Here is a 14,937-nt window from a genome sequence, read left to right as displayed (position 1 = left end):
GTTTTGTAGGGCTGTTGTGAAAGTTAAATAATATGAGTAATGCACTTGGGACAGTGCCTGGCACCCAGCTGTCAACAAAGGGTGACCTTTATTTTCCTGGCATGGCAAACATGAAGAGAGGAGGGAGAGAAATGAATGTTGGGAAGAAGCCAAGGCAGGGTTTCTGTATTCTTGAATGGAAGAGGGTTAGGAGCTGATAGGGATATACTGAGGTGGCCACAAGGAAGCATAAGGAAAAGCTAACAGGCCAGTGTGCCTCAGAAGAGTAGGACCTGGCCCTGGGCAGAGATGGGTGGTGGTTCTAGTGTCCCCCAGTGTGGTCCATGGTCCATGGACATCACCCAAGAAAGGATCAGAGATATAGCATCTCCAGGCCCTCCCCGGAGCTTCTGATCATAATTTACATTTGCGCAAGCTTGCCGGGTTCGTCCTCTGTCAGTGGGCTCTGCAGACTTGATGCTGTTTTTGTCTTTTGGGGGTTCAGCAATTCAGAGCAGCACGAAGTCCCCTAGAGCTTGGTGTTCCCTCGAAATGTATCAGGAGGATTTCCCACCTAAGGAGGGGGCGGGGGGAATCCAGGTTCCAGGATGTGTCACTTCCCTTGGCACTGTGATCTGGACAGAGGTTCTCCAAGCCATAGACGTGCTGTGGGTTCTTAGGGATTCTTGGAATTTCTCATCTGGATTCACAGCGGCAGTGTGCAGGAACCAGGAAATGGAGCTGTTGGCATTGTCTACTGAGGAAGCAGGAAGAGAAGTTGGGTCGTCCTTGCAGACGCATCTGCTGGGTGAGGCAGGCACCCTGGTCCCTGCCCCTGCAGCTCCTGGCGCCGGCCTTGCCTGTGAACAACAGAAGCACTTTTGGCTAACGCGTTTAGGCCCTCTCTCACAGGTACCCTGGAAAGAACACTGGGAGAAGGCCTTGGGCAAGCCGCTGGCCCCCATTTTCTGCTACCTAATAAAGGCTTAAAATTGGGGTGCTAAGTACCCAGGGTTTCCCAGCACTGTGGGGACAGATCTGTGGCCTCCTGGTGACTGTTTCTACCCAACTGCACTCCTAACTCAGCAGCCGGTTAGATGACGAGTAGGAGACAAGTCCAGATTTTTTTACACTAAATCCTTTTATTCGTTAATGGTAGAGAGTGAATCCATTAAAAAAAACAAAATCAAAAATCATCTATTGGCCACACAAAACAAAGCTGAGGCCTGATGCAGTGTGTGCCTTGTTTTTTAAGTCTTTAAACAGAGGAGAGCTCAAATTTTCATCAGACTGGAAATAGAACAGAGACTTTCTGGCTGCTTCTTGCCTGGCGTGGCAGGACCCGACGCTGCCATTCCAAGGGAGACAAGGGCACTGACTGCCTCTTCTTGAGGGACACAGTTTGAATGAAAGACCCGGGTCATTCAAAGGGCTCATGAAAATGGAATTAAAAGCTAAGCTTACTTTGGACCAAAAAAAAAAAATCTTTTCCATGCATAGTTTTTTTTCATAATACACATTTTCCATGATCTTTTTGAAGATGCCCCTCATATTGTGGTCATACCCTTCCTATTTGCTATCACAATTCAAAAGCAGCCGACACATCACGTAAGAAGGCCCGGAAGAGCCTGTCATACTTAGTTGGTTAATCATCGCCAGCTTCTTGCTGTGTGCTGACACATAAGCGAGCCGTGTTCAGAGTATTGATTGGTTCCAAGCCAGGATTCCTTTGGGGCCATCACCTGAAGGACACAGTGACGACAGAGGTGCACCTCAAGTTACTGCCTTTTGCAAAGTGAGAATGGGGTGCCCAGCCAGGTGTAACACAAGCATACCTCCCTGCAGACAGTGGGTGGTTAGTGCTGCACTGTTCTCCCTGTATTGCTTTCAGCCTTAATGGGAATCTTTATTGAAAGAGAAACCCAATTCCATGTAGGTTAATAATATGCCCACTCAATCTTCCGTCCCTGAACCAGCCCGATCTTTCCACTTTCTGAGGGGCGACTGGTAGTGATTCCTCGCTGCAGGTGGCCATCTCATCAGATAAAGCACAGTTAGGAGAGACGTACCTTTCCCTCTAAGCCATGCAGATTGGTTTGTGGTTTTTTTTCCATAGGGTAAGTACAATAAGTCCGTCTTATCTCTGCCTGCAGTGGTACTGGAAATGTGGCTGGCATTTGTCTCCCAGACGGATTAACCTGAGCCTTGGGGGTGGGAAGAGCTGATATCCAGGTGTGGAGCCAGGCCTATCCCGAAGCCAGGCTTCCCTGTAGGATTAATGGCTACGGGATTCACATATGGGGGCCCAAAATGGGTTCTGGGAATATGACACCCTGGATATAGGTTCCATCTTTCTCACCCCCTACTCCTAATGTTCTTCCTTCTGGGATCAAACGGCTGCCAGCTCCTGTGGTGGCTGGGTACCAGTAAGGCCTTGGGCTTTAGGGCATTCCAAGCAGAGAGAACTGTGAGGTTCTTTCTCCCAGGGGGCCAGGCCAGTGCCTGTATATCAAAGTGTGAGGCATGGAAGGCAGCAAAATCCTGCCAAGACTTAGGCTGCCGGGGCTGAAGTGCGCACAGGCCCAGTGGGACTGTGCTGGGGCTTCCTACCCCAGGAGGCCAAGCAGGAGCCCAGTGGGGGGGTGGGGAGGGGCTGGGCCCACCCTGAAGCTGGGGCAGTGTGAGAAGTCTGGTGGGCAGGGGGTTTCTGCAGGTGCCTAGCAGGGTGCTGGGGCTTCTATGCCTCCATTTGTGAGGGCTGTGATTTCTTCACCTTCTGCCATCTACAAGCTCCCAAACTTCAAACGTGCAAACACATACCCTGAGGCCTAATGAGAAAAATAACAACCCATTTCAGAAAGGGCCAGCAGCCAGAGAGCGCATTACCAGCTATGAAATGCAAAACTCATCCCCAGCCAAACAGAGCTTTGAGAGCAGTCTAGGGGGTTCTGTGAGAAAGTAGCAACTATTGGGTGTAGAGTGGAAGGAGAAGTAAACAAGGTTCCAGGAGTCTAAGGGGGGGAGAGGGGAGGGACTGCAAAATGACTCTGAAGCTCTCTTCCTGTGGGAGGGAGGGGTCAGAAGCGGGAGGCAGCTCCTCAGTGGGGGAGAGGGAACAAGACGTAGTGGCAAGGCAGCCACTGGTGGAGTGTCCCTTACCTGTTCTGGAATTTTTTCAGACTTTGTAGTATTTCCATATATATATAATAATAATGTAGAAACAGATCCCAAGCCCAAACACAACATTCATTTCCGTTTCACCTTATACTTTATCCACTCGGCCTGGAGGTAATTTTCTACAGTGCTTTTAACGCACCTGCATTTTGAGCGTGAGCACGTGACAGTTAAGGGTAGAATTTTCCACTTGTGACATCATGCCGATGTGGGCCTGGGTGTGTTCATTGTAGTCCAGGTCCTTGTCTCATATGAAGACAAAATGACTAAGAGCGGACATTGAGAAAGTACACAAATAGGAACAGGATTTATTGAGCAGGGAGAGAGAAAAGCATACATTCATGCTCAAGTATGGGCTGCCCCAGACAGGTAAATGTCCACCATGAGTGGGTCAGAGGACTGCCCGAAGGGAGGGGCTGGGGGAGGGAGAGAAAGAGAGCGCCTGAACAGGTCCTACAGCCATGGCCTGTGGTGAGAGAGCGAGTGAGAGCTCCCTCCAGGTTCCTGTGCTGCTTATGAGGTAGGGGGGTTTCCTCTACACGCATAGAGCCATCTGGGAAATTGAGAGTACCTCCATGTGGAACTTAATATCTGTATTTTCATGGCTTTCCCCTTAGATCCCAGGAGAAGCAGGTGTGTCCTGAGAAAGGGGGCATTTTGATTGACAGGTAGGGGGCTGGCATTAAATTGGGAGCTTACGGAAACTGCCTGGCCACACAGACCTAAACTAGGCACCCAGTCAGTGACACCATGTCAATCCCAGAATTCAAAAGGATTCAGATTTCGGAACATTTGGATTTCAGATTTTGGGGGCAGAGATGTTCAACCAGTAGTTAGTACCTTGTTTTCAAATATTAGTGCACAAGTGTGTACCTAAATGGAACAAGAAAGGAATAATTTGTTCAAACCAATTAAAATAAGGGAAAGAAAAAAATAAGAAAAATAACTTATAGGAAAAAATAGAAAAATAAACCAAGTACATAACTCATGCACAAAATGTGATGACTGAATTCTTTAGAAGATAAATTATTATAGACATGGAAAGCCAAGACACTGTGGCAAAAAAACAAAACAAAACACCTAAATGAAAGATCTCTGCGAGTGAGATCCCAGTGGAAAGAACAGGCCATCAAAGTAGGAGGTACCTTTCTCTGAAGGGAGGGGAGAACTTCCACTTTGACTATGACCCTGTCAGAATAAGATCGAAGTCTGCGAACTCAAAAGGCTTCCGTAGCCTTGGCAACTCATGACTGGAGCCTAGGGAGATTACTGACGCCATAAACAAGAGTGTCAAATTCTTAAGTCAACAACAGGAGTCACTGTGTACTTACTCCTCATGTGGGATCTGTCCTTAATGTGTTGTCCAATGTGAAGTAATGCTATAACTAGTACTGAAACAGTATTTTACACTTTTTGTTTCTGTGTGGGTGCAAACTATTGAAATCTTTACTTAATATATACTAAATCGATCTTCGGTATATAAAGATAATTGAAAATGAATCTTGATGTGAATGGAATGGGAGAGGGAGCAGGAGATGGGAGGGGTGCGAGTGGGAGGGAAATTATGGGGGAAGAAGCCATTGTAATCCATAAACTGTACTTTGGAAATCTATATTTACTAATAAAATAAATAAAAAAAGGTAAATTATTAGTGGCAGGGATTGTGGCACAGAGGATTAAGTTGCTCCTTGGAGTGCCACATGCTGTATCAGAGCTATGGAACCAAGTCTTGGCCTCAGCTACCTCCTAGTTCAACAGGCAGGCAGCAGATGACGTCCCAAAGTACTTGAGTTCTGTCACCATGTGGCAGGTCTGCATGGAGTTCCTGGGTCCTGACCTCAGCCTGGCCAAACCCCAACTATTGTACGCATTTGGTGAGTGAACCAGCAGATACAAGATCTCTCTTTGTTTCTCTCTCAGTCGCTGTTTCAAATAAATTTTTTAAAAAATAATAAGCGATTAGATTGAATTTAAAAATATAACCTATTGGGACCAGCGCTGTGCCATAGTAGACTAAGCCACCTCCTCTGGCACCAGCATCCCAAATAAGCATTGGTTTGAGTCCCAGATGCTCCACTTCCGATCTAGCTCTCTGCTATGGCCTAGGAAAGCAGTGGAAGATGGCCCAAGTCCTTGAGCCCCTGTACCCACGTGGGAGACTGAGGAGAAGCTCCTAGCTCCTGGCTTTGGATCAGCACAGCTCTGGCCATTGCTGCCATTTGGGGAGTGAACCAGCAGATGGAAGACCTTTCTCTCTGTCTCTCTCTGTGCCTTTAACTCTACCTCTCAAAGAAATAAAGAAAATCTTAAAAAAAAAAAAAAAAGAATTACAACCCATCTATATAAGAAACACAACTAGGGCTGGTGCTGCAGCTCAATAGGCTAATCCTCCACCTTGCAGCGCCGGCACACCAGGTTCTAATCCTGGTCGGGGCACCGGATTCTGTCCCAGTTGCCCCTCTTCCAGTCCAGCTCTCTGCTGTGGCCCGGGAGTGCAGTGGAGGATGGCCCAAGTGCTTGGGCCCTGCACCCCATGGGAGACCAGGATAAGCACCTGGCTCCTGCCTTCAGATCAGCGTGGTGCGCTGGCTGTAGTGCGGAGGCTGTTGGAGGGTGAACCAACGGCAAAGGAAGACCTTTCTCTCTGTCTCTCTCTCTCTCACTGTCCACTCTACCTGTCAAAAAAAAAAAAAGAAAAGAAACACAACTAAAAGATGGGGAGTCATCTGTCTCTCTTTCAAGTAAAATGAAAATAAATATTAAAGCACTTGCAAAAAAAGAAGCAGTGTTTAAAAAAATGAAAAGAAGAAGAAATTAATGGAGATAAAGGCTCATGCCAAAAAAAATAAATAAATAAAACAATAGAAAAAAGATCAAAATGGGATTTTCAAAAAGACTAATAAAATAGATAAACCCCTCAAAAACCTATTAAGAAAAAGAATAAGAGATGAAACATGTATAATTGCTAGAATGAGAAAGAAGATATAACATATTAAAAGAATTGCATGAGAATACTACAAGAAATTTGAAACTGGGTGATTTCCTGGTAAAATCTAAAGTAATAAAAGGGATTCAAGAAGAAGTAGAAAACTTCAGCAGATTTATTACCATAGAATAGATTAGATGTGCAGTTTTAAAAATCCACCATTGAATGGCTTTATAGCTGTGCTTTATCTAAACTTTAACACAGATAAATCCTGTGTTATTTAAACCACCAGGCTATGGAAGAAGATGAAAAGGCAACCATTTTGTGAACCATCAGAAGTGTCATGCAAAAACCCGATAAAACATATTCTGGGAATAGAAAATTGTAAAGTGATCTTACTCAGGGAATGCAAATTTCTGAATAAAATACCAACAACTTCTGGATAAACTTCACAAAAGGAACAGAAACGTTACTACTGTTCTCAACCAAAATCCTGGTCAAACAAGAGTAACATTGTGCAAGAGGCATAAACTTGAAGGACAAAAGGAACAAGAAGAGGTGCAGCAGTGCCATTTTGGAAGGTTCAAAGCAGATGGACTCAGCAGACCGTGGGACGCTAGACCCAAGCGAGTCTCAGTGAGCTCAGGCCTAGAAATGTTCAGGACCTGGAAGAATCACTACCTCTGAAGATGGAGGAACCCAAGAGGAATGAACAGCATGGTAATTAATTAAAAAGCAATACAAGGAGCAGTTGGCTCCCTGGCCACCTTTCTCACCTCACACCAGATAAGTGGCCTGCCCCACCTCCTGGAAGAAAGTTTCCTAGAGAGGTTGGACCATGAGGATTCGGGTTCAGAAATACCAGGCTCACTGAGACAAGGATCTGACACTGAAAATGGGACCTGGGGGATGGCCAGTTGCCAAAAGGTGACCCTAGAGCCCTGGTTGTGTTCCATAGGAGAGTGTTCTTGAGAGATAGCAGCTCTGACATCGTGAGTCATTTTTTCTGTGACGCCAACAAATGTAGGCTGCCTCTTTGCAATTCTAAAACCCTGAAGGACCACCTGCATTGGAAGCCCTAGTTTTAGGGTCTCAACAATCTAGACATCAGACAAAAGCCCCAGGTGATGCTGTTTTGGATTGACCTTGGAAAGGCTACTTGGGCCCATGGAATTTACCAGAAAGTTGGAATTGAGGAGAGGCAAAATCAGAGTTCAAAGGCCTGCTTCCTCTTGCGTGCTGAGCCCAGCCGTCCCTGTGTGGTTGCATGGAGGACCGATGGAGTTGTTTATTATAAGGCAACTACAGCATTTCCTATGGCAACACGGGGTCACTGGGCCCCTCCATGTAGTCCTGGCTCCTGCAGCATCTCGAGCACTCTGATTCACAGTGAACAGCAAGATAACATCTCCACTTGCAGGGAAAGGAAGAACGCCATGACGGGTCTGAACGTCTGAAACTGTTCTGTCTGGGTTGGGAAAGTTTGTTGTTTTTCTTTTTCAATTTTGTAATCACAAAACTTAAAATAGCCCTCACGGGCGCTTAGTGCCATTTTTGCAAGCACTGGAGGAAGTGAGCAGTGTGGAGGAAGTTGGCCGGGTGGGTCCCAGAGCCTCACTGGAGCCTCTTTCATGGAGAGGCCGGTGACATCAGTGCAGGGGGGTGGATGGACTGGCTTCGCAGTGCCTGGGGAGCTGCAGCCCCCGACAGCCACAGGGCATCGCAGGAAACTTCAAAGAACAATAGTCACAGACTGTCCTTCTGATAGCGCAGTTCCGTGGAGAGCAAAGGAAATGACCGAGTGACCTCGGGAGGCCGTCCCCAGCCCTGCACTCTGAGAACGCAACCCAGGGGCAGTGGGTCTGCAGGGTGAACAGACATCAGAACCACCTGGCAGGTTTATTAAAACACAGTTGCTGGGGTAGGTATTCAGTGCAGCCTATCAGGGTACCTGATTCAAAGTCTGGTTCCTCTCCCCATTCCAGCCTCCTACTAGTGGGCATCCTGGAGGCGGCAGCCTGACCAATCCTGGCTGTTGCATTTGGGGAGTGAGACAGTGGATGGAGGATCTCTATCTGTCATTACCCTCTCTCTCCTCCACTCTTCTTCCCTTCCCTCTGGCTTTCTCTCCCTCTTCTGTTCCCTCTCCGTCTGTCTGATGCTGTCTGAGTGTGGTTGGAGAGTGCATTTCAAACCAGGCCCAGTGCTACGGCTGCTGCTGCTGTGCCAGGACCACACCTGGGGGTAAACCTCTAGGCCTATGCAGGGGAAAAGAAATATCTTTCCTTCCCATCTGAAGTTCATGGCTAAGACCCCTGAGTCAAAAGACAGATTAACAAGAGAAGAGCATCTGCATTTATTTAATATAAACTTTATGTCTCATGGAGGCTTCATAAGGAAGTGAAGACCCAAGGGAATGGATAAACCTGGTTTTTTTTTTTTCTTTTTTAAAGATTTATTTATTTTTTTGAAAGGCAGAGATACAGAGTCAGAGAGAGAGAGAGAGAAAGAGAAAGAAAAAGAAAGAGAAAGAGAAAGAGGTATTTCATCCACTGGTTCACTCCCCAAATGGCCACAACAGCCAAAGCTGCACTGATCTGAAGCCAGGAGCTTCTTCTGAGTCTCCCATGTGGGTGCAGGGGCCCAAGGACTTGGGCCATCTTCTATTGCTTTCCCAGGCCATTAGCAGAGAGTTGGGTCAGAAGTGGAGCAGCCGGGACTCAAACCAGTGCCAATATGGGATGCCAGAACTCCAGGCAGCGGCTTTACCTGGTATGCCACGGTGCTGGTCCCAAATCTGGTGTTTTTATGCTAAAGAAATAACTCTTCATGGGTAAGTTTGATCAGACAAAGGGAGGTGGTCTAATGACCAGCCAAGGGGCTCAGCAAGGTCTCCTTGTTCAGATTCTTCTCTGAGTCTCTGTGTCTTCAGAGACAGGGTATTTGTTTCCTTTGGGTTTAAGGTGGACATTTGGATAAGGGTCTTATGATCTGCTTAGAGTAGAAGGGGGGGGAGGATGACAGTGACCCTAGGAAGGACCTCTTGATGCCGAGGTGCTGTGTTTTGGACGTGATATGTTCTGAATCCCATCCTGTGGAACACACTTCCCTTACACAGCTTTCTTACACTCCTGTAAGAACTTTGCACACATAGCATCTTGGAGTGGCCTTCCCCGGCCACCCCCATCTAAAATTTCACCCCCACCCCTGGCAAAACACTTCTCATCCGCACCTTCACTGCTTTGTTTCTCTCCTGAGCAATTCTCACTACCATTCTATCGTTAACACCTTTTGCTTATTATAGCTCCCTTATTCTTAGCCCATGAACACAAAGGCAAAGCTGGTGTCGTTGTCATTAAGACAACAGCCTGGCACATAGAGCCTAGAGCCCAGAACTTTCTGGTACATACTTAGAGTCAGCACTTTATCGTTCAAATGAACAAATGGTACCTTTCGAGAGTCAAGCCTGACGTTGCAAGCTTGTGCAGAATTTGGTAGCATGATGCCTAGGGCCCCTCAATAATGAGCAACTCATCTGACAGTATTTCACTGGTTGGAGCTGTTCAAACATGTGTGAGAAAACTTAGAAGAAATTAAAATATCAAGTGGGCATTTAGCCTAACAGTTAAGACTCTAGTAAAGATGCCTGTATCCCATATTGGAGGGCCCAGCTTTGGTTTGATACCCAGCTCTGGCTCTTGACTCCAGCTTCCTGCTACTGCACACCTTTGGAGCCAGCAGTGATGGCTGAAGTAGTCAAGTTCCTGTCACCCACATGGAGAACTAGATTGACTTCTGGGCTCCAGGCTTTGGGCCAGCCTAGTTCTAACCATTGTGGGCATTTGAGGAGTGAACCAGTGGATGCATACTCTCCCTGCCACCTCTCAAATACATAAAAATAATTTTTTTAAAAGAGGTGGAATTTTGGCACAGAAATTGAGACACTGCTTTGGATGCCCACATCGCTTATCCAAGTGTATAGGTTCAAGTCTTGGCTCTGCATTCAGTCCCAGCTAATGTGCACTGTGAGAGGCAGCAGGTGATAGTCCAATGAGTTGGGTCCCTGCCACCCATATAGGAGACCCAGATTGAGTTTCAGGCTCCTAGGTTTGGCCTGGCCCAGCCCAGGCTGTCACAGATATTTGGGGAGTGAACCAGTGGATGGGAGATCTTTGTCCATCTGTCTATCTCTCTGTCTCTCTGCCCTTCAAATAAATAAAAATAGAAAATGAAAGTATTGAAACTGGGGTAGTGGTAGAGAGGAAACAGGCTGAACTGGGGAGAAACTTGGATGATGGCAGGCTGAACTGGGGAGAAACAAAGGTGGCTGGGTGAGTGTGTGTGTTCCCATGGCTCTTAAGAGAGCCCTATGCAGTCCAGGTGCCGGAAAGAGAGATTTGTTTGTGAAATGACACAGAATGGTTAGTGGAAAAGAGTAGCTTTCAAATCGCCAAGCTGGCTGACTCTGGAAGGGAACTAGAACTAGGTTCCCCACCCCCCAACACCCCAAATCAGCAGCTGACGTGGCCGCATGGATGACATTGAAGCTGCGGAGCCAAAGAGAGGAGACTGCGTAGGAGCCAGCTGCGAGCCAGCAACCAGCCTGACTGCTGAGGCTGTGGGAAGAATGTGGACCTATGATGTAACTGTCCACACACTCAGCATGGTTGGAAAGTCTGCCCCGCAGAGGCTCTGCCATGTGTGGACAGTAAATGTTTTCTCTCTTTGCATCTGTTTCTACCAGACAGCCTGGAGTGTTGACTGTTTTACAATGCTGTATAAGTTTAGTTCGTTAATAAACTCCAGAGAGAGTCCACGTGCCCTGGCCAGTGTGGCTTATCTCTTATTTGAACATGGAAAAAAAAAAAAAAGAAGAAGAAGAAGAAGGCGCCTGAATGGTTGAGTTCACAGCGCTAAGCACACACAGGCAGGTGCACTGGTCACACTTTGTAGCTCAGCCGTCACGTGAGGAAAGAGGAAAAGGAATATAAAATCACTTAAAAACCAGTAAGCACACTTTACCCCCAGTGACCAACAGAGCAACCACCAGATTCAGCTCAACTGGTTTCTACAAACAGCAGCTGTAGAGATCAACTTAGACTAGAAATTCTTCCTACGTAAGAGCTGGAGCACAAGAGTGGACGATTGGCTCTCCAGCGTTCAAAGTCCACAACTCGTGAAGTAGGTAGCTTGGCAAACCTCACTTCCTCTCCAGCAGGGACCCACTGTGGGCTGCAGAGTAGACACTGGGGGTTGTGTAACAGCAGTGGCCACGCTCAAGGTACAGCAGGCTGTGGGCAGCCTGAGGAAGGAGATGTCGGGCTAAGGGTTCATCTGAGGGGAGCAGAGCTCTTAGTAGAGGTTGTTCAATAAAGGGCTTCAAGGTCAAATATGTTTGGAACATATTGAGTTAAGCAAAGGTTAATGTCTTGACTGTGTTATTTGATAGGCTAATGCACACTAGGAATCTACAAGAATGTTTCTCAAATATTTGACTGTAACAGCCTTTTACCGCAGTACCCACATTAGAAACAACCACTCTAAAGTCACTTGTCCATCTGCACCCATGCAAGGGAGCAGGGCCGTGGTCTAAGTGGGATTGTTTATAAGCATTTTCTGTTAGACTGCATGGGAAAGCGTGGATCACAACTAAATCAGCGGGCACTTGAAGTGGAAAGTATATTTCCTTGCACTCCTTCCCGTGGCTGTGACGAACAGTGACCTGCAGACAAGCACCTGCAGAGAGGGACTCAAGGTCACTGCTTCCTGCGCTCCTCGCACGCCGAACTCCCAGGCAGACCTGATTCCAGTGTTTGCTCTATTTGTTTGTTTGTAAAACGTTGGATGCAGCCTACTGAATTGATTCGACCAACCTTTAACAGGTTGCAATCTGCCTTTGAAAAACACTCCACTCTGCCGACACTGAAACATATTAAAACTCTTATGCCCCTTTCCACAAAGAATTCTGTGCCAGGTCAGAGGAGAGCAAAGGAGCTCTGATCTTCCAGGAGAGGTAGTCCCTAGTCTTGTGCTTTCTTCATATGTACAGGATTCTGAACTAGACCCCTTGGTTTTGGAAAAGAACAGGGAGAACTGTGGTTCACTATGGTTAACACCTTGTAAGTGGGAGATCATGTTCCAGTCTTATTCTGTAAAAACTTCACATCTGTTTCCCATAATCCTGCCTGAGCTCCCAGTTGAGCTCCCAGATAGCAATACTGCGAGGGCTGTGGTCTGCAGTGCACTGGGGTCTCCCTTTCTTATCTGAGGTTCCTGACTGAGACCTCTGGAACAAAAAGGCAGATTCGCAGAGGGAAACATACACATTCCTTGGATGTAAGGTGTGTGGGACATGAGAACCTTCAGAAAGAAGAGCCAGAGAAATGGGGCAACGTGTCTGTCTGTGTGCCTCAGATTGATGAAGTGGATGGTTGGGGGTGAGCATGATTGGACAAAGAGGGTAGGCTCTACTGGGGAGGAACCGGCCTGTGTGTTCAGATCTTCTCTGAGTCCTTGTGTCTTTGGGGAGAAGGATGTCCCTGTCCTCTGGGTATAGGAAGGGCGGCTTTCGGACCTGCTTTGGGAGAAGGTAAGAGTGACCTACCTACTGCTCCTGCCAGTTTCTCAAGTGCCAGGGTGCACTGGTTTGGCAGTCCCAGGGCAGGCGGGCTCACCTACAGATGCTGTGCCCTTTGCCTGACAGTTCATATCTCCATGTCGGCTCCTTGGCACTGGCTGCAGACCCCGCTTCGGCAGGAGGAGCAGATAGGCACAGCATTCCCTGTGGTCTGCCGCGTGGAGAAAGGTGAACAGTAACGAAAGAGAATGAAAACCTTCTACCATCTCAGAACAGCCTGAGCTGAAAGGCCCCGGCCCCAACGGGGTTGGGGTGGTGGTGGTGGTGGTTTTCAAGTCATCCATTGGTGCCACTTCAGCCTCACATGTACCAAAGACACGTCCAATGCCCAGTGTGATTTTTTTTTTTTAAGCTAGCAATTGAATGTGATATGTGGCAAAGCCATGTGGTTTTTCAAAGCTTCATTTCAAGGGGTCCAGAAAATATTTGTATTTTCAGTTCTCCTTTTCCATTCTCTTTTCTCAATTCACTTGGTTTCCTCCTGAGCGTTTTAGCTGTGGAGTTCCCCGTTATTGTTCCTGGGAGTAATATCTAAAATACAAAATGCAATCTTGTTTGGGACAGTAAAAGGGAAATAGAAGTGTGGCTACCCCGGTTGAGTGGCGGCGGGGGTGGGGGTGGGGGGCAGAGAAGGGGGCGGGGCCGGAGGGACCACAGTCCACTCAGGGTGGCGGATGATGCGATGTAATTTGAAGACTCATCCTAAATCACTTTCACTGTTCCAGTGCTGTCGCTCCCCTGGTGTTTATGAAAACATGAAGTGAAAGGCAACACATTCATTCAGACTTGAGAGTTTTCAGAAACCATCAGACTCGGAGTCTGCTTGGGATTTTGCCCGGTGTTAGGACTCTGAATTTTTCAATGTTACCATCCGCGCAAAAGGGGCGGAGAGTTCTGTGGGGTGGAGAGCAGCTCTGGAAGCCACATCTACATTCCCGGCTTGGCTCCTGCCCTCCAGGGTGGGGCACCTTTTTTCTGCCAAGGGCCATCTGGGTATTTATAACATCATGCACAGGCCATACCAAAATCTCTGCTGAAAAATTTTCTCTGTTATAGATGTACTGATTTTCAAGTCCTACCTGTGGCTGGTGGCCTTGGCAGGGCCAAACCAAATGACTTTGTGGGCAGTGTCTGTTCCCTACCCTTGCTCTAGGTAATCAGAGCAAATCACTTACCTTTGTTAAGTCTGTGTTTCTTTTTATTTGAAATAAGTGCATTTACTGCTGTACGTATTACTTGTGGTGGTTGTCAGGATTTAATGCATGAAGGTATAGAAAGCATTGACTAAAGAGCCTATCATATGGTGACTACTCCGTGTCTCTTGTTCTGAAACTCTACGTGTTTGTAGAGTTTCTGCAAGTGAATCAAGATTCGGTCATCGGCAGAAAGTTCCATGAGGGGCATGCAAACAAGACACAGTCCCTGTAGAACTTTGGCTCCCTTGCCAAGCACAGTAGATTTCAACCAGGAGCGATTTGCACCTCAGGGAACATTTGCAATGTCTGGGAAAATTTCTGGTTGTTGAGTTCATCAGTTTCTTTTGTTTTTTTTTGTTTTGTTTTGTTTTTTAAATATTTATTTATTTGTTTATTTGAAAGTCAGAGTTACCTAGAGAGAGAAGGAGAGGCAGAGAGAGAGAGGTCTTCCATCTGATGATTCACTCCCCAATTGGCCACAATGGCCAGAGCTGCGCTGATCCGAAGCCAGGAGCCAGGACTTCCTTCTGGGTCTCCCATATGGGTGCAGGGGCCCAAGGACTTAGGCCATCTTCCATTGCTTTCCCAGGCCATAGCAGAGAGCTGGATCAGAAGTGGAGCAGCCATGTCTCAAACTGGCGCCCATATGGGATGCTGGTGCTTCAGACCAGGTCGTTAACCTGCTGCGCCACAGTGCCAGCCCCCATTTCTTTTGTTTTGTTACTAGAACAAAATACTTGAGGCAGCCCATTCATAAAGAGAAAGGTTGATTTAGCTCACAGTTGTGTAGGCTCAAAGTTCACATGGCATGATGAGGAGCTGGCCAAGAGGCCATGGTGGAATAGCAGAGGGCGGAGAGCAGGGGGAAGGATTGTATCGCGGTGAGCCAGGAAGCAGAGAAAATGGAGGAGCCCAAACTCAGGCTTACATAACAACCCTCTCATGAGAACTCAGGGGATCTAGGACATAGCCCCAGTGACCCGAGGACCTCCTGCTAGGACCCACCTCCTACAGGGTCTGCCACC

This window comes from Lepus europaeus, chromosome 3, assembly GCF_033115175.1.
Source record: "Lepus europaeus isolate LE1 chromosome 3, mLepTim1.pri, whole genome shotgun sequence".
In the NCBI taxonomy this organism is placed as follows: domain Eukaryota; kingdom Metazoa; phylum Chordata; class Mammalia; order Lagomorpha; family Leporidae; genus Lepus; species Lepus europaeus.
Note: the sequence above shows the minus strand (reverse complement) of the source record.